Source organism: Podarcis raffonei, chromosome 5 (genome assembly GCF_027172205.1).
Source record: "Podarcis raffonei isolate rPodRaf1 chromosome 5, rPodRaf1.pri, whole genome shotgun sequence".
Classification (NCBI taxonomy): domain Eukaryota; kingdom Metazoa; phylum Chordata; class Lepidosauria; order Squamata; family Lacertidae; genus Podarcis; species Podarcis raffonei.
The window spans coordinates 22,667,326-22,693,173 of NC_070606.1; the positions used below are offsets into that span (position 1 = coordinate 22,667,326).

General features: G+C 41.7%; 1 long non-coding RNA gene across 1 annotated transcript; it reads right to left on the reverse strand.

Annotated features, from left to right (window-relative positions):
* Positions 1 to 165: 165 nt before the first annotated feature.
* LOC128413801 (uncharacterized) lies at positions 166 to 20,361 on the reverse strand. The gene is made up of 4 exons (XR_008330464.1): positions 20,180 to 20,361; positions 3,171 to 3,358; positions 2,657 to 2,744; positions 166 to 953 (listed from the first exon to the last, which is right to left on the reverse strand). It is a non-coding gene; the product is annotated as an uncharacterized LOC128413801 (long non-coding RNA).
* Between the last annotated feature and the right edge of the window lie 5,487 nt (positions 20,362 to 25,848).

Genomic DNA, 25,848 nt, shown 5'->3' on the forward strand with positions numbered 1-25,848 from the left:
AGCACCCCCATATCCCATTTACCCTATGAGCCCCAGTTCCCCCCGGCTTGGGGGCTGGGAGGGATACAAGCCCAAGACCTAAGCCAAGGTCTTCCTACATTCGGAAGTTTAATAAATTTGTGGCCTAATTTTAATTCCATAATGTTGCCAGAGTCTTTATTTCCTATGTTCCCTGGGAGTTTGGGCTGTCGGCCTGGTCACGCAATACGAGTGGCAACCATTTTAGGTGTGTCCGATTGACATGCAACTGCCAATGTGTGGCTCCTTTTGGACCTGGAAGAGGGAGAAATGGGGCAGGATGGGCTTATGCACACTTGGCCAATGCATGCTTTGACACAAACTCTATGAAAAAGGGCAATTGCCTTTATAACACATTTTGTACTTCATGGGAGAACTGCATTGCCAAATGCAGAGAAGCATGAATTTTGAAGGGCAGCTGTGTTTGGGTCTACATATTAGATCAATTTGCATTTAAATGCAAACTGAATCCCCTATCCCTAACCCAGAAAGTAACACATGGATGATAAAAAGGAGCCCTTTAACCATTCCCCTTACTGTAGGATTTAATTTCAAAGCTCACTTCTCTTCCCTGCTTTGTGACCTTGAAATCTTGCCTTTCATTGGTTGGTGTTTTTTTGGGGGGGGAGAGGGTAATATTACAGCTGCATGCTACATGTGTTAAAATGGTCCAGAAGCAAGACATATTGGGAGGGGCAAGCTCTTTTGACATGAAAGCACCCCACCTGTGTAGAGTGAGCAGGATTTTTTCATTAGGCATGCCTTGTGGTCCTTTCAGTTTTCCAAGTTTGACAGGGTAAACTTCTGTGTCTGCTTCCCTTCCTCTCTTCTGCTCCTTCCATGCCACAGCTCACTCAGTCTGTCTCTCAAATGGCTTGATTCTGTGGGTTGCGGTGACGGAACAGACAACATATTCCTGGAGCCGTTGGTGTTTACTAATCGGAGATGACAGAAGCCAGAAAGGGAAGCCTTCTCACCAATAAATAAAAAATGATCTGCAGTTAGATCACTTAAGCCCTTCATTGTAATGTGAGGAAGAAAAGGGGGGAGGGTATATACCCTCCCATAAAAGCAGAAATGCTCTCCTTTTTCATTCCTCAATCCAAATACATCCAGGAGGCAGCCTCTCACACTGTGTCTTAACCTGCCTTTTGCAGCTATAGAAGAATACAGATGGCGGTGGCTTGAGACATTTTCCTTTGTGCGGTGCGTCTTATGCAAAGTGGGGATAAGGAGAGAGGAATGACGGCAGCAAACTGCACAGGCAGTGTAAAGAGAGACATTCTAACACAGAATGAATGTCTTCCTGATTGCATTGAGGTTTATAACGCTGTGTGCTTTTGTCCCAGTGGGTGGTGCAATTGAGCTAACCTTCCCAGCAGACCAGTTTTATTACAAGAGATACCTTATTAATTTAAGGGGGGGAAACATAGAAAGCAAAAATAATAATAAACACCCATATTACAAATTGCAGGTCATTATTTGATACAGCTGCATGGCTTTAAGAAAGGATGGCAGCTGGAACATTAAAAGGGAATGCCACTGCTAAACTTGCTCTGGCCAATTTGCTTCTCATTAGCTCTCAGGTTTTGCCCCCTCCTTTTACAAACATGAATTATGCCTGGATTTTCCATGATTAACTTTTTTTTATAGAGATCACAGTTTTTGTACTCGGCTGCAGTACATGCAATGTTTTCTTTACTATCAAAAACAAGCCCTCACCCCAGCATTTTTTTCTGATTCCCAAAGCAGGTATGGATTTGAGCTTGGGGTTCATCGATGGGTCCACTGAAATTCTGGAACTTTATCCGCATAAAAGTTGGTTTACTAATAATTCTCTCCCCCCAGTGAACTCTGGGAATTGTAGTTCAGGGGTGGGTTAAGGATATCCAACAGAGGATTCTCAGCATGCTTAAATTTCTGTTTGCTTCTTTCTTTGTTTTTTTTAATAAAATAAGTTTGCTTCTTTCTTTGTGGGACTCTAGGACCACATATGCACCTTGCAGAGTTCCCCATGAAGTGGGACTGGTTATTAAACCACTCTGGAAACTAGCTCAGTGAGGGGCACAGGGGTCTCCTACCAACACTTGGCAGTCAACAAATTACAGGGTTTTGTTTTGTTTATTCACTTTCACTTTTAGTTTGTTCAATTGAAATATTCTCATTTTTTTAACCCCCCCCCACAAACTACAATTCCCAGGATTCCTTTAAGGAAGCAGCAACTGTTAAAGTGGTATATGAGACGAGTGGCAGACCTTGGGGTCTCAAATTTCAGCAGCACCCTGTGCAACACCAAAATTTGGTCTCTCCCCCCCCCGCCTTTGCTTCTGCACATAGTTGCGGTGCCCCCAACTCTCTGTGCCCAGGGCGACTGAACCGGTTGTGCTCCCCTAAATCCACCTCTGATGAGAGCTTTATATGTGTGGTGCAAATGTGGCTTATGACAGCTGAAATGCTGCAGAATTGGTATTAGCTACTGATGTAAACAGACTTATGAACTGTATTACATAGTTATAGTGCCCATCAAGTTATGTGGGGTTGTTGTTAAGCTTCGGAAAGGAATCACACTCTACCACAGTCCAGGTCTGATCAGCGTAAGACTTCCACTGTCTCTTAATTCCTTGCAGAGATAACTTACCAGGGAGTTTCACAGGAGCTGTCCAAGGTACTGAATGCTTGACAGGGAAAGTGCCTGCGTCCACTGTGAGCCTCATGCCTCTACAGACCTGAACAAGTCAAAAGAAGAAAAAACCCCATTAAATTGTGGGGTGATGCTGAGGGCCTGTGCGCACACATTTCTTGCAGTAGGGGTACCCTGGTTGTAGGGTTGAAACTCAATGGTAGAGCATCTGTTTTGCATGCAAAGACTTCTAGGTTCAAACTCCAGGTACTAGCCTAGATGGACCAGACACCTGATAGCTTCGTATGGCAGCTTCCACCCACAATTCCCTGGCCAGAGGTGGCTTGCTTTGTAAATAAACATCTAACCATCAAGTGCTGTTGAGAAAGCATCTTCAGTCAGCTCTAGAAACACTATCAGTATTCCCTAGGGAGAAAGCAAGTGATCCAAAAGGCAACCATCTCTTCACTTGATGCAACACTAGAGGATTTCTTTGTTAATAGATTGAAAGTGGGGAGAGTACTCTTCTTACCTACTCTGCATGTATGCTAAATGGGTAGTTAATGTGAATGGATGGAAAGAGTACACACCTTCAGAAATCTTAACATTAGAGGATGGTAGAGCGATGCTCCTATCTGATTAAGCAACAGGATTCCATTGATGGTGTGGCACAAACTGATAGCAAACCTCAGAGACCAACATGAATTGTGCAGGAGGTATCTGTGGGACAACAAATATGTTCTGTGAGATTGAAATCTATGCTCCACACAAAATAGCATCTGTAGAGTTACACTGGATGACTCTGTTATCTCCTGCCCTCTTGGGTGCTCCTTGCTCCAGAGAATCTCCTACACGATAGTGGCATTATCTTGTTCCCGTAAAAGTAGTCGGCCTCACCATTGCCTGTGTGTCTGTATGTGAAAGAGAGAGGAAGAAATAGAAAAACAGAGTGCCCACAATATATCTTGATCAGATTATGTAAAATGATGGCAGTTCCATCGTCTACTTTTCGGATCTTATGATGTAATGTCCTGTTACAACATACAGAGGTGTGTGTAATAAATGCCTAGATCAGCCCCCCCTTTTCCTTTAGGAGCGAGGAAGGGGCTATGGCACAGAGGCTCAGTAAATTAGGTTTACTCTGTAAATTACCCTCTGTATCATGTGCAGAAACTGCCTTCTTGACCATTGGACCCACTATTGGCCTTGTCCACTCAATCCATCAGAGCCTGTCTTCACATGCAGGGAAGTCCCTGACTCACCAAGGGTTTGAGACCATTGGCTATCCTCACCTGGTTTAGCCAGCCAGTCAAAGCCATTCCTGGACTGTGGCTGCTGTTGCACGCTGACAGCTTCTGGAAGCCACAGGTGAGAGCTAAATACAGGGTAGAGACCAAAAGTGGACAAACTTCCTTAGAAGGAGGACATGTCCCCCATCAGAGGTACCACCTCTCCCCTAACACCCCATACACACCTGATGTACACCATCAGGATCATGCTTCCCAGTAATGCTTGATCTCCCAAAGGATTGATGTGTGCTTTTGAATGCAGAACAATAACGCTGATTGTCATGGTATACTACTTTGAGTCAAATGTATAGGATTGTAGCCTGAGACGCTTTTCCTTCTTAGTTTAGGGTGTGGAGGGAGCATCTTACTTGCGGTAAAGTCAGTTGACAGATATTTCTGTTTTTCCCTTTGAGAGGAAAAGGTATTTGTCTGGTTTTTCTTCTTCATACTAATATGGTCTGAGTATAAGAAATAGCCCAGCCCGGCAACAAATACAATCCACGGGTCTTCCACTCATTTGTGTTAGCTCTTAGGCAGGAAGCGCCTGTGCTTGTGAAAGGGGAGCATGATGATGAGCCATTAAGCCAGCTGCAGATAATGATGCTTATACAAACTGCAACAATCGTTTTGATCACTGCACTGTGAAAACCACATAGGTGGAAATATCCATAGCTATGCTTTTACCTCTCTGTCTACACATACACGCCAGCAAGCTCTCTTTCCCATGAAAGGTCATTTTGCCTAAAGCATTTCTTGATTTCTCGAGCGGGTGAAAAATAATCATGCACTTAGCAGGGATGTGATCCTTGCAAGATGAGATTTCCAAAGATGGCTGTGACAATCACAGCCTGTGTCTTCCAGGCATTTTGCACACATTAAGCCTCTGCCACAGCTAAGCAAACCAGTTTGCGCAAAGAAAGAAAAGAAATCGCCCGGACTATGTTGTCACTCACTCTTCACTATCAGGCTGCAGCTGAAATGGGTACCGAAGGCCAAACTCTCAGTTTGATTCAGATATGGGCTCAGCTAAAGCTCCTTTTACATGTTAAATACGCAAAGGCAGCTTCAAGTGATTATTGGGCATCTGGGCTGCATCACTGCCCCTGCCTCCAAGGGCACACAATGTCATGCAGCTCCTTTGGACACACACTGAACAGTGGTGAAGCCTATGCTCATAGACTTTCCACATGAGGTGGAGCCCTTTAGTGTAATCTTCACTCCTGCAGACATTCACAATACACGGACACTGGAGGCAGGACCAGGGAAGCTGTATGATTTGAGTGGCAGGAGCAGTGGTGTGGCTCTGTTTCCCCTTCATCATGTGGTCTTCCCCTCATGTGTGAAGGGTGCTCTGATCTGGAGTGCACTTACTAGGCAGCAAACTGCATTGAGCTCAATGGGACAGTTATCCAAGCGAACAAGTATAGGGATTGTTTAGCAATGCAAGTTGTTTTTTCTTCCAGAAAAATGTTTCTGGTTTCCTCCCCAAGCACAATTCCAAAATCCAGAAACTCTATTGCGTTCTCAACAAAATTATTGGTAGCATGAGGGGACCTTTATGTGTCTCTCTTTTGTTTTCATTCTTAATTATAAATGCTGTAAAATGACTACGTACACATTCAATAAAGCAGAGAATACAACACATTGCTATACACAGTATAATGATAGCAGTTCCAAAGCAGCTCAAAAAACCATCCACAGTGTGTTGATTAAAACCCAAGAAAATAGGATAGTTTTTTAACCACCTGCCTATATTATATGAAGCTGGTGCTAGGCAAATGTCATTTTACATGGTCTTAAAACACTGGCAGTCCTTTATGTGTCTGTCAACCCCATTGCGCCTCTGTCCTCACAGTGCCACCTTCCCTTCACCCAAAACATACCTAGCAGTGAAGGCAACCAGGAGGCATCCCTGTGAGGCTTCTCTTTCCCTTTGGTACCTGGTTAAATGAAATGGCAGAGTGCTAGGTGCTGGAGATCCCAGGTCATGCAGTTTTCCAGGACATCTGAGTAGAAAGAATCTAAGACACCCTGGGAACGATACATCCGAAGACTCTGTGTGTATGCAATACTGCTAAGCATGCTCATAAGTGTCCTGGATGCAAGGTTTCCAGGAACATGCACTTCCAGGATGCCTAATATCCCTATTTAAAAACTTAGGTACCCAGGAAAACATCTTCCAGAGCTCTTTGCACATGTTTAGAATTTGGTTTCCATTCTAAGCCAGGGAAGGATTTCTCAGGAAAATTGCACTCTATTTAATGAGTGGGCCTGGTTTGCTTAGGAAAAAGGTGCAGAATCTGTGGCTCTACAGACACTGCTGGACTAAAACTCCCATCATCCCAGGCCATTGGGTATACTAGCTGGGGCTGATGCAAGTTGGAGTCCAATCACATCTAAAGGGCCCCAGGTTTCTCATACCTTGTCTAGGAGCTTCGTAATTCCCTTGTAACAGAGCAAGTGAGATAATGTGGCCCATGACATGGGCCACAGATGCCATGACTTCAAAGCTGTCCCTTTGATATTTTAGTGGCACCTTAATAGAACAACCAAGGTTTATGGCAGTGCTTGTGTAGCCCCCATGATAGTTTCCTTTTTGGGGAAAAATGCTAATGCAAAGGAGAACTCAACTTTGCAAAAGTTAGCATGACCTCTGAAAAGGTGCTCCCTTTTGCGCCTTCCTTCTGGGAGGGAGCATGGAACAGTGTGCAAAATTGTTCGTGGTGGAAGGGAAGGAAATGCATTGGCTCACTGCCAAATAAAACAAGGCTGGTACTCCTTGTAACCACTGCAGAAATAGAGGCACTTCAGCCAGGTGGTTTCAGCAATAGATGAATATGTTCCCTCTTATCCCCTCTTATTCAAAGAGAGGGCTTTGTTCACAATGTGTTCCCTTATTGGCTGAGATCACACAAAGAAGACAAACTGTGCATAGAGGCAAAGCAGTGCTTCTGAACAGCTAGCAAATATGTACATTTGATGCTGTCAGGCATTGTGGGACCTCTGGAAGCCCTACTGTCAAGACATTTTATCAAAAAAACATATCATCCTTAATCTCCCCTGTTTTTCCCCCTCCCCCTCCCCATAAAGTAACCCCCCTCCACTCCCCCCCAGACTTCCCTCAGCTCCTCTCTCTGGTTTATCAACAAATGTTATTCTCTGCATGTTACAAAATTGTATAGATCCTTAATTTATCCAATTAGCTATTGTCAAAAAAATGTTTGTGAGTGTCCCATTCATCTTTAAAGTCACAGTTATCCTTGTCCCGTAGTTTGTGTGTCAATTTTGCCAATTCTGCGTAGTCCATCAGTTTTTCTTGCCATAGTTCTTTTGTCGGGATTTCCTCGTTTTTCCATCTTTGTGCAATTAAGACTCTTGCCACTGTTGTCGCATACATGAAGATATTTTTCAATTTCCTTGGCAGGTCTTTTCCTACAATCCCTAACAGAAATGCTTCGGGTTTTTAAATAAATGTTAGATACAACATTTTCTTCAATTCATTGTATATCATTTCCCAAAACTTTTTAATTTCATTACAATCCTACCACATATGGTAAAAGGTCCCTTCCTTTTCTTTACACTTCCAACACACATTTGAACTGGTTTTATACATTCTTCCTAGCTGCACTGGTGTTATATACCATCTATACATCACCTTCATATAATTTTCTTTCAACAAGGAACAATCTGTAAATTTTAAGTCAGTTTTCCATAACCTTACCATTTAATCATAACTGATTTCACCTCTTCGTCTTTCGTCTCCCATTCTAGCTGGATGCTATACGCAATCATTTAACTTTCCCTTCTACCACTTCCCTTTGAAACTTGGATATCGTATAACTGAATCCTTTCTTACTGTCTTCTTTGTTTGTTTCATGTAATTGTCAATAGTGCAACCAACTCTGAAAATGATATTTTATCTCATCATAATCTCTTAATTTCCATTTTCCATCTTGGTCCTATAACAAGCCAGCATATGTAAGCCATTTTCCTTTCTTTCCAAGTGGTTTGAGCAGTAACACTTCATGTGGTGAAAGCCAGCAAGGAGTCTTTTGTTTCAATAAGTCTTTGTATCTCTCCCATACTCTCATTAGTGATTTCCTAATTATATGGGTAAAAACTTCTGTGTACCTTTCCTTTCCTATAGCTTCTGGCTCATTTATGACTGGGCTACTGAAGAGAGGCTACCCTGCTCATGAGCCTAAGTGAAGGCTCAGGTTGTAAAAATGCTCAGCTCAATGCAGAACCTAGGTTAAAAACTACAAAACAATGGGCCAGCCTGGCAGCTTCCTGTAGCAGAAATAGCAAGGCAATGAATTCTCCGAGACTTCCTGACCTCCTTTGTGGCAGAGAAAGGGTAGCAGGGGCTTACTGCTATTTCCAATCATCAAAAATAACACAGAAGAAAAATGTCTACAAAAATGTGGGGGTGGGGGGAGAGAGACACCCTGGTCGGGGTGATATTTTTACATTTGCTAGTAAAACGCCCATCATTTTGAAGGGTGGGATGGTAGTAGGGAGAAATAACAGAGTCTTTTGAAGAAGCAGGAGACCTTTTAGCAACTGGTGGTGGTAGAGATCAAGGAGTGAAGGTCAGAGGCAGGGGTGTATTGAGAATAAGACTGGGGAGATGAGGGACAAGGGTATGGAAGACTTTGAAAGCAAGGACAAGGAGCTTGTACTATAACAGCATTTCTCAAACTTGGGTCTCCAGCTGTTTTTGAACTACTGTTCCCATAATCCCTGGCAACTGGTCCTGCTAGCTAGGGATGATGGGAGTTGTCGTCCAAACACAGCAGGAGACCCATGTTTAGAAAACACTGTACCACAGGGATAGCCAGCATGGTGCCTCCCAGCTGTTGTATTACAAACTCCCATGAGCCCCAGCCAGCATGGTCTATGGGCAGGAATTATGGGAGTCATAGTCCAACAATATCTAGAGGACCTCATTGGTGATTTCTGTTGTACTTGGATCCAGAAGCAGTCAGGAAACCAGTGCAGGGATTTATTCAGGGCCAGTGGGATGATTTTAGCATGAGAGGGCTGGATAATCAAAAGGGAAGCAAGGCAAGAGAATGGAAGTCAAGGGTGGAGAAACTTGCAGTAGACTAAATGAGAGCGGAGCTCTTGCTGATGGGGCAGAGATGCAAGGCCATATTATTTTCAGTGCTTTGGAGGAAGATGCAACATTGCTTGTTGAAAGGTTGGTTGTGAGGAACACAGGTTGAAAATAAAGCCCAAGCTACATCTCTGTTGAACAGGGTGGGTGGTAACATGGCTGGTGAATAAAGGGAACAGGTTCATCTCTGTGGTGGTCCCTGCTTATGAAATTCTCACCTGACACCTACATTACTATCTATTCAGTGACAGCTGAAAACCATTTATTCTTCCAGGCTTTTTAAACGTTTAAACTCATTGCTGCTAGCTTTTAATCTCCTCTTTTATTTTTATTGTTTTCAGAGTTGCTAATGTTTTCTGTTATGAAATTTGTTCTATTCTTTTATTGCATAAGCTGCCTTGATGCTTATTTTGCAAAGTAGCATAGAATAATATTAAAACAACACAAACAATTATCCTTTCCTTCTCTTTGGCTTCTCCTACCACTTTCTTACACCCCCTAATGCTGACAGCTTAAAAATAAATGTGTTATGTAAAATATAAAATAAAAGCAACTTTCCAATCAAGATTCTGCCTTCCCATTCCATCCTGTCCCATTGAAATGAAAAGGCCACACTCCCCTCTCCTCACACACTCCGAATAACCTATCAAATAACCCCTCAAATCTACCCAAACTCTTTCCCTTCCAGAGGGGAAGCCCTGTTGTGCTAATGGGAGTCCTTGCACTGGCTTCTGCTAAGGTACCAGCTGGTTGAATCTGGTCCTAAGTATTAAAGAGCCAGAGTAGCACAGCGACAAGAATGTTGGACTTGAATTGGGGAGAACAAGGTTAAAATGGTAAAAAGGTAAAGGGACCCCTGACCATTAGGTCCAGTTGTGGCCGACTCTGGGGTTGTGGTGCTCATCTTGCTTTATTGTTCGAGGGAGCCGATGTACAGCTTCCGGGTCGTGTGGCCAGCATGACTAAGCCGCTTCTGGCGAACCAGAGCAGAGCACGGAAACACCGTTTACCTTCCCGCCGGAGTGGTACCTATTTATCTACTTGCACTTTGACGTGCTTTTGAACTGCTAGGTGGGCAGGAGCAGGGACCGAGCAACGGGAGCTCAGCCTTCTGATCTTCTGGATCGGCAATCCCTAGGCTCAGTGGTTTAACCCACAGGTTAGCCATAAATCTGACTGGTTGACTTTGAGCAAATCACCATCTCTCTCGAGTTGTGTGTGAGATAAACAGGAGTCTGGGGATAGACATCAAGCATGTTGCCATCAGACATCAAGTATGCTGCAGGATAAAACTAACAAGGTAACACATAAATTGAAAAATTCACATTTTTTTAAAAAAACCCACACATTCTTGGAAATGTAAATATTTTTACAGTTAGGAGGTAGGAATAATTGTTTCTCTATTTCTGCCTTTCCTTCCATTATCAGGAAGTACCAAAAGCATATTTTGTCATCAAGGGACAAAGCTGAAAATAATGTGAATAGTTGGGCCTCTGGTGATAATTCGCTTCCAATTCTTCTTGTGAATTTTAGCCCTTCATACCAGGCAAGAGCTTAACTATAGTGCTTTGCTTCAGAGATGTTCAGGAGCAATGGAGCGTGCCAGACTATATTGGAAATTGGAACTCGGCTGTTGGCCTCTTTCCTTTTTTTCTTTCCCCCCCCTTTTCCCCTCCTGACGCTCGTCCTATTCAAACAGTAAATTTACTATCTAATCACAAGTTGCCATGTCATTCTAAACAGACTAATGCAGGGGCTTCAAGTGATGTATAAAATCATCTAACAAGACTGGCAGCCACTAAAATTACCCTGTGTTTGCTTTGTCATTACCGAGGCAGCCTTTGATTCTGAAGAATTAGAAGCCTTATTTGCAGTTCAGCACCTCTTGGCATGAACAGCTACAGAAGGTGCACAGCAATTGAGGTGTGGGTGAGGAATGGATCTCTCCGGCGGAGAGGGTTAAATCTGGATTCTGGAAAGTGAGCCTTGCTGCTGTGCTGATTGCTTGACCAGGTTTTTGAAATGTAAGGGAATGCTTATTCTCAACAACCTTGCACAAGATCATATGTGTCCATGGTACGCGGCTGAAAGTGAATATATGGCACCTGAACAGGAATCCTTATTCACTCACGAAGGTGAATAATTTTTCATGCTCATTATTTTACTCTGCCCAGCAGTATGTAGCGCTGCAAGACGAAACAGGAAAGATTCACACCCATCTGGCTACTATTAAAGATGAACTAACGGAGAATTTTCCACCAGGAAGTGACCTTGTGGCTAGACTTCCACATAAAAGTAGGTTCATAAGAGTAGACGTACATGAGTTATGAAAACATGAGGCTTACTAAATACAAGTTAGCACATTTTTATCATAATATCATTCCACAAGGAACTCTATGAAGACCCCATTGCCTTTCCCTCCACACACTGACATGGGACCCCTTCCTCATGGTCGAGCTTTTTGGAATTGTGCATGAATTAATCCTATAAGTAAGGCAAATCACCTGGGTCATTCTTGCCTAATCAGCACCCTCCCAAGGGATGGGTGATGCTGATTGGATGGGGAAGTCACATGTAATTCACGTTGCGCACATGGTTATTTATTGATTAATACACACTCCCCTAGAGGACTGAGATGGAGACGAAAGAGGTTTCCTCTTTTTTTGGTGGAGAAAATTGCCAGACCATTTCACCTTTTCTGTTTTTTCAATTTCACAATATAAATAAGTATTTTGTTTTGGTAATGAGAAAGAAATGAAAATTTGAATCAACGATTGAGACTGGTTACAAAAGAAAAACAAAGAATAATGAATGGGGTGTGTCTCTGTTATCCTATTCACGCCCATTCAGCATTCGTTGATGGAGGTTATTTTCTCAGAAGTCTCTCAAGAGCGTTATCCAGTTTGACCTGGAGTCTTACATACTAAGGGGTGCAGAACAGGACTTGGCTTTGGAAAAATGCATTGCGGGAGAAAGATATCTAATAAAAGTGATTGTGAAATCTTGTATACAATTTCATGAGAAGAAATTCTAATTAGTTCAATGGCTTGGGCTGACTTCTGAGTAGAGTAGACGCATAAAGGATTGCATTGGGAATGTGTTCCTTTAAGAATATTGCATAAGCCTGAGCATTGCCTTAAAAACACATTTAATTTTTAACAGAATGACACGTTACTCTCTATTACATGAAATAAATCAAGCCTGTATAAAAGATGCATAGGCTGACATTTCCCTACAAGATTAGTATTTGCATGACAAAAGCCAGCAGCAGTGGCAAAAAATAAACATTACAAAACTGATGTTGAGAGGAACACACACACACACACACACTTGACACAAAGCAGCAATTCTAGACAAAATGAGGTTTTCCCCTATCACTCAACCATCAATTACCAGTTTCCAATTAAGTCTTCCCATCAAGAAAACAGTTTTTATCATTAATTTTTTCTGATATGCCAAAGCAAACATTTGTTTGTTGACCAAACTTCAGCATCTTAGAGAAACACTTTACAATGAATCCAAATGCATAATCAAACATTCACTTCAAACAAAAATTGTTCACAACAGAGATGAGCTATTCCATCCTCTGCAAATAAAATTCCATCACCTTATTAAAATAGAATTTCTGTGGATGGCTCACCTCAGCTGGGGAGCTTAACCAAACATTTACAGGGGCTTTATCATCACCACCACCCTCACTCATTGCATCATAGTATAAACTATTGTTTCAACTGGCCATCTACACCAATAGAAGATGCCTAGTTCTAAAAGTGGCAGAAGGTGGAAAGACACTATGAAGAAGCTCCTTATAGCCCTATAATATCATACCATTAGCTGATGGATTTTGGGGTTGTTAGCATAATTCCCCTAAAATGTAATTTAAAAAACCACAATTGCATGTGATTTCTTTGCCTTCCTCGTTGAGAGGCTTTAAATACTTCAATAGGAATACTGGATTTATTTGACAGCGACAAATGGATTTGTCATTCAGAAACATACCGGAAAGTAACAAAGGTAGCTAAAAATCTATTATTGCACTGACTGACATACAAGCAGATTATTATTGAGTGTTGCAGCTGTAAGTCAACATTATGTACCTAATAGGAAAGGTCTAGTTTAGAACCACAAAAGCCAAGAAAAATAACCCTGAACTTTGGAAGTAATTGTGGCTTTTGGATTTCTCCCCCCTGAACCAACGCAGATTTTGATCTGTGTGTAATTTTTAGTTTCCATTTATGTCAGAGTTGGCCAGCTGGAGGCCTCAGGTAGTGTTTGTTGTTTCTTCTTCTTCTTCTCTCTCTCTCCCCCCCCCCGATTTATTTTATGACACACACACATTAAACATAATAATAATAATAATAACAACACATAATCAACACTAAAACTTACAAAAAACAAAAACAAAAAAACAGAGAAATACAGCTAAAACATTTATGCAAACAAATGAACATCAATATATAAATACCATACTTCATTTTTTCTTTTTTTCCAATTGACTTTCTTCACCCTCAACACGGTTCTCTTTTCATTTTTGATAAACTGTTTCCTTCTTAATTCCTTACTACCTCTCTTTCTTTCTGTTTTTGACTTACATACCTTCATTTATTTTGCGGAAGTTAATCAAAACAAGTCCAAGTATTAATTTGAGGGGACTGCTTTTAAAGATATTCTCTATATTTCCCCCAGTCTTTTTGAAATTTTTGTTTGGCTTCTGATAGCTTCTGTCAATCTGGCCAATTCAATATAATCCAACAATTTATCTTGCCATTCTTTTTTTGTTGGTGTTATTTCTTTTTTCCAGTTTTTGGCAATTAATGTTCTTGTGGCCCCTGTAAGCATAAAATATATATTTTCCCCTCTGGCTAGTGTTTGGGCACTGGTTGGGGTGAATGACCACTCCCCACATCAAATGGGGGGTGTCTTTTGCATGGTTGTTCACAGCCCCCCAGACCCTATGCTGCTCCTGGCAGTACAGTCTGGCTTTGCCCTCCCCTGGCTGGATACCTGGAGGTCTCTGCCTACCTCAGCCAATTGCCCAATCCCACCTGGGAAGGCTTTGCCAGGGGATTGGACGAGGTAGGCCCTGCCCACACAATAGAGGGTGGATCTCCTTCTACTGGTCCACAATAGAAAGTGTCCTTTCATACTGCATCATGGTGCGGTACGCTGGTTTGACATCAACTGATAGGAAGTGCCTACAGAGGGTGGTGAATACAGCACAAGATATTATGGGCTGTCCCGTGAATCTGCTGGATGAAATAGCGGAAGAACATTGCCTCAGGGGAGTGAGGAAAATTCTCAGGGATGATTCACACCCTGGCTGGCGCTTTCCTTGATCTCCTGCCCTCAGGCAGAAGATATAGAAGCATGATTAGTCGCACCAATAGGGTAAAGAACAGCTTCTATCCGTGGGCTGTTAGGCTGCTGAAAGAAAAGATAACAACAGGGCAACTGATTTTCGGGTTTGGTGGGTGTGCTTCAGTAAACGAGGGGAATTAAGACTAAGAGAGCCGAGTGGGGGGTGCTCGTGTAATCTCACTGTATACAAGTTGTACCAGTGACAATAAAGTATTTCAATTTCAATTCAATATTACCTGGGAATCATCAGTTGGCTCCAGAGAGTGAGTGTTGGGGTGAATGTGTATCTGCCAGATCCAAAGCTCTTGGCATTCCCCCCATATGCTCAAAGAACCAACCTGACAATATACCATCCCTGGGGCTGAAGTAGGTATTTTACTCCCTCTCTCCCACCCACCTACCATGGCTATTGCAAAATGGGAGGACACAGTGCAGCAGTCACTCTGCTTACTGACTTTCCTCTCATCTTAATGCCTTAACGGTGAATTAAGATTACTCTGCTCAATCCCCCCCAATCTGTTTGAATTAAAACAACAACAGCCAACTGCGGGAGTGCAATTATGCACATGAGAATTAAATATATAAGCAATTAAAATCTAGTGTGTTGGCAATCAAAGGAAAAATACAGACATCAAGGAAAGAGAAAGTCACCTATTTGGAGAAAAAATAATAACAACATTTTAGATTAAAGACTTGAATATCAGCAATTAAAGAAGGAAAATTATGTTTCTTTTATTAAAAGGATGAACGTGCTGCAGCTCTTGGTGAGGAAATGGCTGCTTCTAGAGAGCATTTAAATTCAAAAGAATGCTGCCATTTTAAATCACTCCTCCCACAATATTCTGCTTGAAGTTCTGATCCCTTGGATTTGGATATTTTATTTTATTCTCCTGCAGGATCACAAATGAGCTTCTGTAGTAAGATCCAAGGAAAGCCATAAATTTGTTTGAAGAAACATGGTGGGGGGTTGTTGCATGTAATTCCTTACCTTCATTTAAAAACCGGCAGCTCCTGCCAGAAAACATACAAGGGATATCCCCCAAGGGATGTCAGAATGGCAGAAGAACAATAGAGCATAGCTGGAAGAATACATGCACCTGGGATTGTTGTTTTGTTTTATCGATGGTAATTTGTCTATACGCAAAGGCGAAATATTAAGAAAGCTATCAGAAATAACTACTGGAAGAAAACCCTCTTTATACAAAAATAATTTTGTACCAAACCTATAAATAACAGGCTGTGTGATCACTGCAGTTAGAGCTCTTTTTGTTAAACATTAGAGGGACTATTGAACTCCCACACTTGAAGAATGGGAGACAAGAATGCAGCAATGTGCCATTATGATTAAATGAACACCCTTCATCATGTCTAAGGAAGGGAGACAAAAGTGTAATCTCTTTAATGAAAATTGGCATTTTTTGGAATTGATTACTGGCGTAGCGATGCACATGCATCAACTAATGTTCATCAGGTATTTAATTTGTTATAAATCATCAGCATTATGGGAAATAATAGTTTATTCTTGTATATATGTTTACTTATGCCTAAACTGTAGCCTGTGTTGTAATTCTACAAGAACCTGCAGGTTGTGAGAGAGGAGCAAGTCCGACACACACAATGCAATGTTTCTCTTTGGGTGATATTCAACACTAATCATATTCAGAGTTGATCTACTGAAATGAATGGACTTGGGATATTTAAATCCATTGGTTTGAATGGGCCTGCTATATGGCTTGGCTAGATATCACCATTTAGTTTTTCTATGGAAAGACACAACATGAGCTACTTCATAATTCCAAAGTCCTGAATGGCATCACCAACTTTACTATAGAGCATGTTCTCTAGATGGCTGTCCATATGTTGTTCAACAGCCTTCAGGCCTAGGCAGAATGACCAGTGGTCATTGGTGAGTCAATCGCCTGGATGGCCACAGGTTCAGCATCCTTCTTTTAATAATAATAATAAATTATATCCCACCCTTCCCCTCAAAGAAGCCCAGGGCAGCATGCAACAAGTGATAAAGAAATAAAAAGTTCTTAGAAACAGTTCCAGTACCAATGCAAACTGGGAAGAATCTCAACTTGTTGGAAGAGGGAGGTTTTCAGTAGGCAGTACAGTGGTACCTTGGGTTACAGACGCTTCAGGTTACAGGCACTTCAGGTTACAGACTCCACCAACCCAGGAATAGTACCTCGGGTTAAGAACTTTGCTTCAAGATGAGAAGAGAAATCGTGCAGCGGCGGCGTGGTGGCAGTGGGAGACAATGCTAAAGGGCTGATTGCTACATTGTGCAGAATGGACTTTCTCATCAGATGGTTTCTGTAGTAGAGGCTCACCTGCAGAGCAAGGGATTGATGAGTATATAGAGGGTGAGATGATCTTTCAGGTTATTTAGCATTTGACCACTCATGAGGTCCACTCTGACCAACAATGAGGTCAGATTCAGTGGCAAAACACATTTTTGGCTCAGGGACCGCTGGCTAGAGGAGGATGCTCCCCCAAGAATGTGGAAGCTGGCCATCCTGCCTTAGATTAAATCCCATTAAATGAAGCTGATTGCTTCAGGGTGTGAATTATTTCAGACCAGTGACAATAATGCCACCTACTTGGGCAACCAGAATTAGTTACTTTCTGGAGCCTATAAAGAAAGACCCTGCTTGTCAAAGATCCCCTGTTTGATTTATGGTCACACTTCCCATTGTAATAGAAAAATCCATACAGAACAAGTAAATGGTGATTTCCACCTCATCCCCTTAGCCTGAAAAGGATATGATTATTAGACTTGCAGTCCTTTCTTTTTGGGCAGCGGCTCTGTGTTTTTAACACATACATTGCAGTTGGTGGTAGGGATTCAGTAGGTGCAATGCTCACAGTGAGCATCTTCTTACCCGATGAAAGCAGCACCTGTTTAATTTCATCCCACCATGCAGCTGTTCTAACCAGAGAGCTTTTGCCATTAAAAGCAGCAGCAATTGGTTCCAAACTCTTGGAATTGTTAAAGGCTTCTTTCTGCCTTGCTTTCAGCTATTTTGGTTGTATGCTGTTGTCAGTTAGTATCATACAGATTGGAACAGCCAGAGTCTTTCTATGCCTTTCTCTGATTGCTTCAGGGCCAAAACAACCCTTTGAAAGAATTCAAGTGTCTCCAACCCATTAAACGTAGCTAAACTGCTTGTCTAGTGCTATTTCGGATTGATCTAATTGGTCCAAACTCTTGGGTGTGATGCAATGCCTTCCTATTATCCCTTCAAATATTGCTCTAGACAACAAATGCATAACCAGGGCTGTTGTACTTTGAAGTCAATGTCAAGACTAGGTGTGAGTGAGTCTGTAAATTTTGGTTCCTCTCGGTTTCTCAGTTTTTACCAATCTTAAATTCAGTTCTTTACATTTGCAAATCAGCTTGAGATTGAAAAACATCACTGGGAGTTTTCTTCTGGATATTATTAGAAAGACACAGATATAATGTATAGAAATTTTTACTACCTATGACCAACAACAATCCTGCCCCATGCTCCTATTTCCACAAAATTCTTTTACCCATACTTTAATGAAAGAAATTTCTGTTGATCAATGAATTACCGTATTTTTCAGTGTATAAGATGCCCCCTACTTTTGGAGACTCCAATTTAAGAAAATTGGAGGGGGGGGAGATGGCCCAGAGTTGTTGAGATTTTTTTTGGGGGGGGGGAGGATTGCCAAAGTTGTGAAGCTTTTTTTTTTGGGGGGGGAGAGGATTGCCCAGATTTGTTGAGCTTTTTTTTGGATAATAATAAGTATTATTTTATTATTATTTAGCATTTTATTTTCTCTTAGTGAGTGATGAGATTTTATTGTTACCAGTCATACTACAGATGTTGGCCTTCCAGATGTTGTTGAATTGCAAGTCCCATCAGCTCCAGCAAGAATGGCCAGTGGCCGGGGATGATGGCAGTTGTAGTTCATCCACATCTAGAGGACTACAAGTTCCCAACACCTGCTAGAGAGCTTAGCGTTAGGTTTCTTGTTGTGCGAATTTACCCCTGCCTTCCTTTGGCAAGTTTGTTTTGATTAGCAATTTGCATTTGAATGTTAAGGATCTGCTCATTAAAACAAATTATCCTGTGGGTTTGCAGACTGTTTTGCTTGACAGCACGTTGTGGAATTGCTGCTTGCATGATTTGATTGCAATGAAATGTTGGGTATGGTATATCAGGGTTAGTATGGTTAGAAATAAAACTGATGTTTGAATCGAGAATGGCATAGTTTTGCCACAGGGACCACAAGATAGTTGGCATGGCTCTTTATGACTCTTTTCAAGCCACTCCATTTATTGCTTTCCCATTCTCTTATCTTGGATAAGAGGAGACTGAGAGAAGATATGATACCCATCTTCAGATATCTAATGGGCTGTCACATGGAAGATGTAGCAAGCTTGTTTCCTCCCACTCTGGAGGCCAGGACTTGAACCAGTGGATTCAAATTGCAAGAAAGGAGATACTGAGGGTGTTGTGGTACTGTCTTTGTTTTCTAAAATTGCAAATCATGTTCAGAAAGCTGCTCTGTTTTGCTATTACATTTTGCTCCACTGGCCTTTTAGACAATATCTTTGGCTGCATAGACACTGTACCTTTAAAGCTCACTCAAAGATCAAACATTTCCCCCTCAAAGAATCCTGGGCACTGTAGTTTAAGGGTTGCCAGGGATTGTAAATCTGGAAGGGATAAACTACACTGCCCAGAATTCTTTGAAGGAAATAATGTGCTTTCAAAGTATAGTGTGTATGCAGCCATAGGCTTACTTGAAAGGGATGTTTACAAAGGATTTATAAGTAGGTAATTGCGCACTGTGAAGTTTCCAGAGAAAACTTCGCATGCCAGTTCTTGACGGGCTTGTAACCAGGCGTTACTGCTACTGACTGAATAAGGATATGGTTCTGACACACAGTGTTGCTCTGTATGTCAGTGCAGCTTGGGAAATTTGAGAAACATTTGCATCTAGCCATTGAATTAACCTCTGTAAGACACATTATAACTCTTTTGTGATAACCACAGGTTTCAAATTTATAAATGGAATAAAACTTGGGCAAACATGGTAGTATTCTCTCTCTCTCTCTCTCTCTCTCTCTCTCTCTCTCTCTCTCTCTCTCTGTGTGTGTGTGTGTGTTTTTAATGATCACTTTGGGCAGACTCAAACATCAACTTTCTTTTGGCGACTTTTCAGTGATTGTTCTGAAAGTGTTTGTATTGTCCTGACTCTTAATTGACTTCATTTGCCTTTAATGATATAATCACATAGCCAAATATGGCTATATATGACATATTTGTCATATCCTATGACCTGCGGGTGTAGGGCAGTACAGTGGTACCTTGGGTTAAGTACTTAATTCATTCCAGAGGTCCGTTCTTAACCTGAAAACTGTTCTTAACCTGAAGCACCACTTTAGCTAATGGGGCCTCCTGCTGCCGCCGGAGCACGATTTCTGTTCTCATCCTGAAGCAAAGTTCTTAACCTGAAGCACTATTTCTGGGTTAGCGGAGTCTGTAACCTGAAGCATATGTAACCTGAAGTGTATGTAACCTGAGGTACCATTGTATACAAATTCATTCATTCAATCAATCAATCAATTAATCAATAATATTCACTATGTGATAGTCACATGTGTGATTTCAGCAATTTGGATAATTCAGAACGTGGCAAAATCAGCAATTAAAAGTGGGGGGGGGGATCCTTGCAGCTGAAGACAGATGAAATAACGGTAGCGAACAGGATTGTAAAAAGATGAAACCTACTCACCATTAATTGGCTTTTAAAAATTAACAGGGTTTCAGGAAGTATTTCTGTCTGAAAGCACTACTTTGAAAGATCAAAATGGGAGGATATTCAAGCCTTATTCAGGCATTTCATAGAACTGTGAGGGCTAACTGGGGAGGAGAGGGTGGATATTTGTACCCTGTGCCCAATGCTCCAGTTCTGATGTTCACATGTTCTTTGAAGGGCTGAAGTGGGATTCTAAGAATGTTCAGCTGACAATGCTTAGAATCTTCCCTGCAACAGGGAGCCTGACTAAGACAGATCTCTGTGCATGGAGGTCTGAAGTTTCTTCCTGTGAGGTTGTGGAAGTAGGGCTAACTTGTGTACTCCCAAAAGGGCATGCCATGAACAAAACAAAAGAACACATGGAGATGACATGCTCTTTCCAAAAGCTGCATTTGACCATGTCGGATTGGTTGTTTGCCTTTTTAAGTAAAGAGAAATCAGTCTTCCTCCATCAGATTCAATAACCTTGTTTTAATAACATTTTAAGAGCATTTTGCTGATTAACAAATGCAATATAACTCTTGTCAAAATCATCTTTGATCAAAGCAAATGCAATCAGTGTTGTAGTACATCATGCAAAGAACTCAATTTTGAATCTCTTTTTTGGGTTTGTGTGTGTGTGTGTGTTTAGTGTGCACAAGTAGATGGGAGGCAGGGTTTATATATTAGCCAGTCATAAGAATCTGCTTTGAAGTATTGAATATGGTACCCAGGAACAATTTAAAATATACTTGGCTGATATCAGGTGAGATTGCGGGGGGGGGGGGTCAAACGTGGCATCCAGGGTCTTTAAAATAGTATTAGCCTCAAAAATTGCACAGTTTGGAAGCAGTGGATGAGTTTAGTTTCCTATAATTTCTAGGCTCCTATACCAATGTAATTCTGAAAGAGGAGTGTACATCTTTTAAGGTGACAGCACAGCATTACATTACATGTAATGTCTCACCAGTGAAATGTCAGCTTCCTGGATGTTTTTGAGATTTTTTTGATTCACAACTTTGCTATTAAGGCATAATTAAAAATTTTAAATGTGAGTTTTCCTGGCGCACCCCCAATAAAAGTATCATTTTATTTCCCCAGCAAATAGAGCTAGATTTGATTGGTCTACGATTCTCCTGCCTTTAGGAAAATTGCAGCATGAAAAATCATATGAGAGAAAGCGAGGCATGTTGGCAAGCCCTGTTCCCAGCCAAATGTGCCATCTTCCCCTTTGTGCTGGGCCCAGGGGTAACCCGTGAAATGCAGTCCAGGAGCGGTCCAGAATCTGAAGATTCTGCTAGGAGTCAGTCCAACAGGGCCAAGGCAGGAAACCAGGCAAGGACAGGTACAGGATCTCAGGCAGGTTCTAGCATACAGCAGTGTTGCTCCTGCAATCTGGGGCGGGGTCCAACAGCCTTTTATCTTGGTCAGGGTAGTGGCCAGTCCTGATCCCCCAGCGACTCACCTCCCTGTTTTGCCCGAAGGCGAGCACTCCTCCTGCGAGTGTTCAGGTCTCTCCTTCTCTCAGATCTTAGTCTCTGCAGCTCGGGAGACATCGGTGGGTTACTAGACCCAGGGGCCTCCTCAGCCTCCCCTGACCCAACCGGTAGTGGAGCAGCTGTAAGTGATGGCCCAACTGAAGGCAACGAGGTAATCACTGCATCTGGAGCCAGGGCAGGTTTAGGCCCCTGACTCGGCCCAGCTGGTGTTTGTTGCAGGGGGCCCTGTGCAGACTGGGACTCTTCAGGATCAGGCCCCAGACTTGGTTCAGATGATGCCTGAGGCAAAGGATCCAGTGCAGACTGAGTCTCCTCTGGTTCCGAGTCTGAGCCCGAATCCCAGGCTATCACACCCTTGTTGGGAGCGCTCTGTGAGTTGAAAGGCAAATTAGAGTGGCTCCAGTGCGATTTAGAGCCATGATTCTTCAATTAATAAAAAACCCCTATTATTCAATGGCTCATATTCTAATCTGAATTCAGGGTTGCTAATGCTTGCTTGTTTGAGCAAGCATTAGGAGTCCCAGCACCACCACCATTTTCACCTGAATCCTAGAGATATTGCCAGCATTTCTGGAAAGGACTCCTTTAAAATGTTGTTGTCACAATAGACCACACTTCCTTAACCAACAGGAAGTGTGATTTGAAGCTATCTACATATATTATTGGCACATTTATTCCCCCCCTTCTTCTTTACATAACTGGGACAGAGAACTTCCAAACAATAAAACATAAATTTTAATCTAATTAAAAAAGGAAAAGCACACAGCTCAGCGCATCGTTCTGTCAGCTCCTATAGAAAGCCATTGCATAAAAGTCAAGATGGAAGTCTCTGATAAGTGGGGAATTCACTCTCACAAGGTATTAGAAGTGGAAGGAGCACTAACAGTAACTCACCCGGTACCTTAAATGAATTCTATTAGACTGTGAAATAAGACACCTTTCCTAGGTCATCCCAGGGAAGAGATCGCTAGGCATTTCATAAATTACTTTTAGAGGTACAATGTTTTGGAAAGGGGAATAAAGCAAAATTGGGTTGTGAGCCTAAGAATGCTTTCTTGAGATTAAGCTCCCATTGAAATTGATGGGGCTGACTTCTAGTAAATCTATTTCAGCTAACATGCCCTTCAAATGTCAAACATGAAAATATTATTTATTATTTCTGTTTACATATCATAGAATGGTTCACAAATATAAGTATAAAATGCATGTCTTATGCTATTTGTTTTGTGCAATCAATGCATAAAAGTAACATAACATCAGCAGCAACAAGAAACAACAGCAGCCAAAATAGGACACTCTTGTGGACTGCTAATACACTTGGCTGCCATGCCAACGATCACTACTCAAGCCACATATTCCATGATTAGACATTACATTCACAGATAATAAAATAATTGAATTGTAGTGTTGAAAGGGACCCTGAGGATCATCTAGTCCAGGCTTCCTCAAACTCGGCCGTCCAGATGTTTTTGGCCTACAACTCCCATGATCCCTAGCTAGCAGGACCAGTGGTCAGGGATGATGGGAATTGTAGTCCCAAAACATCTGGAGGGCCGAGGTTGAGGAAGCCTGATCTAGTCCAACTCCCAGCCATGCAGAAATCTTTTGCTCAACATGGGGCTTGAACCCATGACTCAGACGAAGAGTCTCATGCTCTACCAACTGAGCTATCCACAGGATGTAATCTATATGCATTTATTCTCCAGTGGCTTGTCTTCCATAGGCTTCTGAAGCAACTTGAGCTCCATTTTGAAAACTACAGCAATCGGTTTGCAATTAAGCACAACAACCATCTTGCAATCTTTAGTTCAGATTTTTGTATTGCAGGGGGTTGGAGAGTAACTGCCTCCAGCAATCAGCTAGTCTCTAAAACCAAGGAAGTGGATTTATTCATTCATTTCAGGAAGTGCCCAAAATGAAATATAATAATAATACAGTCATACATATGCTTCAGGTTGCATTTTTTCAGGTTACTGACGCGCCAAAACCTGGAAGTACCAGAACGGGTTACTTCCGGGTTTCGGTGGTCGCGCAGACGCGACGCCGTGGGTTGAGAACGCTGCAGGTTGTGAATGTGCCTCCTGCATGGATCACGTTCGCAACCCGAGTGTCCATTGTAGTAATAATAATAATAATAATAATAATAATAATAATAATAATAATAAATAATTTTATTTGTACCCTGCCCTGCCTTGCCAGAGCTGGACTCAGGGCAGCTAACATCATAAAACTAACACAGTATACACTGTTATGCATGAGCAGAACTTTTTCGTTAACCAGTATGTTCTGCAGATTTTTATTTTTTTGCAACCCAATTCACTCCAAAACAAGAGTGGCAACAACCCGAAGAATGTTTAATCTCACAATGGATGCGGCTGTATGGAACAGATTCAGCTCAAAACATTTAGCAGCATTTACTATCTGGAAAGGCAGTTATTCTTGGATGGAAGTGAAGCAGTGCTCTGGGATTTGTGTTCATGAGCATGCATTTACATACATATACACACTAGAATCAAAATGGATCCAATGTAGAGATTGAGGTTCTGGAGATTTCTCAGGGAGATTAGAATCCCAAAGACTAGCAACTCCACCAGTTTAGACTAGTGTCATATTTTATTTTATATTTAAATCCCCAATCCATCCAAAATACAAATAGAGCCAATAAATTAGCAGGTACAAGAAAACAGAGACTGTGCCTGATACAGGCAGTTGAGTATAGGGGACAAGAAGGAAATTTCAACATACCCAGCAAGACACAAGTTTGCATACTCTTTTTCTGAAACAGAGTTATATTGCTGTTTCATATTCAGATTTTAACCTGGAAACCCTGGAATCTGTTCTTTAGATTCTTTCCCACATATATTCTAATTTATATTTGTTAGATATAATTTGACTACCGTTCAGTGCTCCAGATTAACACTGGCATTTCATCTCCAGAATTCATGCATTTCTTTCAAAATCTGTATCACCAGCACATTTTGATGGACACATCAACGATCCACATCATTTATGAGGATGTTGAGCATCACTGGAGTGGAGCACCACTCTTTATCTCTTCCCTGTCTGACATTGATCCATGAACTAGCACTTGCTTCTGGCAAAGTGAGCTCTGGGGTGATGTGGTACTTTGCGCCTTTCTAACCAAAGGGATAAATAGTATTAAAAGGCAATTAAAATGGTATTACCTCCCTTTTATTGGTTTCCCAGGTGAGCAATTGCAGTGGATAATTCAAGAAATGTTAAGAGCTTATGAAAGTAAGAATCGATGTTCTATCTGCTCAACAACTAAAACAAAACAACACACAAATGCTATCTGAAAGCTAGAATTATTCATCTCTCCCTGTCTCCAAAGGAAAAAAAAATAGAACTAAACTTGGGGGAGGGGAGTTTTGTGGACATTTTTGTTTCCCATTTTTTTTCTGTGAAAAGAGAAGGGGGTTGTTTGTGGTTCTGGGAACTTGTTGTAGTATTGGCTCTCGCTCACAATGATCTCAGGGGCGGGAGGGGATCCTTACATTTGCCATTACAAATGCCAAAATCCCAAACTTTAGCATCACTATAAATCTATGATGACAATTTGATAGCTACACATTGCAGTAGGACATTGTTAAAACGGGTGGAAAATTATGATGGGCTGTATCTGCTCTCCAAACATATGTCTCTCTTTTAAATGGAGACTAGAATGCTACTGAAATTTCTTTAAAAAAAAATAATAATATGAAATTTGGCATTTTCTCATCAGGTGAAACCAAATGATTTACAATGGCTGTGTTGAAGTGTTGTGGTTGACTGTGGTTTAGCATTACATTAATGAGCCTAGGGTCCATGCACTCTCTTTCCCCATCAGACGCTGCCGCAAGAGCAAGTTGTAGGTTTCTGCTTTCAATTAGCCATGTTATTCTTACCAATGGAACTGTAGTTAATTTTACCCATGTTTTATTGAGAAAAACCAGTTTTGAATCTTGGTTTAGTGGCCAGCAGGGCAGAGTGAGGTGGGGAAGTGTTGCTCACCTGACTTTCCAACATGAAGGTTTCTGCCAATAACTGAAAGGGGGAAGGATGAGACAGTGGAGAGGTCAGTGTAGTGTGGGCACAACATCTTACTCTCCCACTGCTCTGCCCATTCTGTGCCAACCGCCCTGCAGCCTTGCCCCTCCTCCTCTCGAT